This window comes from Buceros rhinoceros, unplaced genomic scaffold (genome assembly GCF_000710305.1).
Source record: "Buceros rhinoceros silvestris isolate BGI_N320 unplaced genomic scaffold, ASM71030v1 scaffold8482, whole genome shotgun sequence".
NCBI lineage: Eukaryota > Metazoa > Chordata > Aves > Bucerotiformes > Bucerotidae > Buceros > Buceros rhinoceros.
This window is the reverse complement of record NW_010400849.1, coordinates 185,648-187,085: the sequence shown is the minus strand read 5'-3', so window position 1 is coordinate 187,085 and position 1,438 is coordinate 185,648.

Sequence of the window (1,438 nt, the reverse complement as noted above, 5' to 3'; positions counted from 1 at the left end):
CAACTCCTACCTAGCCTCTGTAGTTCTCGTTCCTCCATCTCTCTTGCATTACTTTTAATTACCTCTTACATTACCCCCAGTGCCAATCTTTTCTCAGGAGATGACCATTCAAACTTTTCTTTTGGTGCTGTTTTGGTGTATGCTTGCAGACAAGCCAGGCTGGACAAGAGGAGTGCTAATATTTTTCTGGTTGATGATGTGTGCCAGTAATTTAGAAGGTAATCAGTCAATTTTTCTCATTAGCACAAAGCAGCATAAAAAGCAAGGATCAGTGTACTGGAGGGCAGGTATAGTGAGGTATGTGAGATGCTAGACGTTTTCTATCCATGCGAAGCTACTCTTTGCAGAGGGGAGGTGCAATCTGAAAGGAATAAACTCTTTTGGCTGGTGAATTTCCTTACGGTTATCTATTTTGCAGATCATGTTATTTTGAAGAGTGTTACTGACCTCAGTTGTTACTTTTGAGTGTTTAACGGCATGAGCAGGTAATCTGAAGTGATGGGTAGTGATCCTAGAAAGCGCATCTACACATCCTAGAGAGCACATCTACACATCTAGAAAACTAATTATTTAAAACAATTGCTGAAATTTTCCATTATCTCAGATGTACAGGTCCTCAGACAAATATTTCAGCTATTCTGCAGTTTTCTTAGTGTGTTACTGTGTCTTTCCTTTACTGAACATCTAGTGAGTGAGAAAAGTGGGGTATCAGAGGTCCATGCAGCTGCACAATGCTGGGGAACTGCCTTGCAGACTGACTTCTGTCCCCAAAATTGCCTAATGTTCTTGGGACCACTGACCTGCAGCTCATACCCATGGCATCAGGAGAGTATTTGAAATCTCTCCGGGGCAATGGGAAAGTACAGCAGAGTTGCTTTTTTATTTTGAAAAATCTTCATTATGTTAATAATTAGGTTTTATTAATAATAATAATTTACATGGGGAAAAGCAGTCTCTGCAAGTGTTTCTCATTTTTCACTCAAACCTACACAAATCCACTGCTGTAGAGGAGGAGGCTTATACACACTGAGTGTTTAGCCTTCCAAAATGCTGCTTCTGCTTGGCCACAAGAATATTAAGTACAAGGATCATGAAGTAAGTGTAGTAGTATATTGTATGGCATAAGCAAAGCTGCAGTGCACACCATGAATGTCATGTGTTTTCCATTAGCAAAATATCTAAAAGTGAATTGGAAAATAACGTTTAACAAGTATTACCCTGAGATCATCCATAATTTTAATGAAATAAATGTAAGCAGACAGTTGAAAATCTGATCTGAAATCCTTAGTAATGAGCACCATAACCAGTCAGATACTGCATCAGTGTTGGTAATTCATTAACAATACTGGGAGACATTGTATAAATATGAGAGTTTCTGTTTCAGAAAGGAAGTTGATTAAATGTTGGCAAATACATGCTGCTGGGGCAGAAGTGTAGG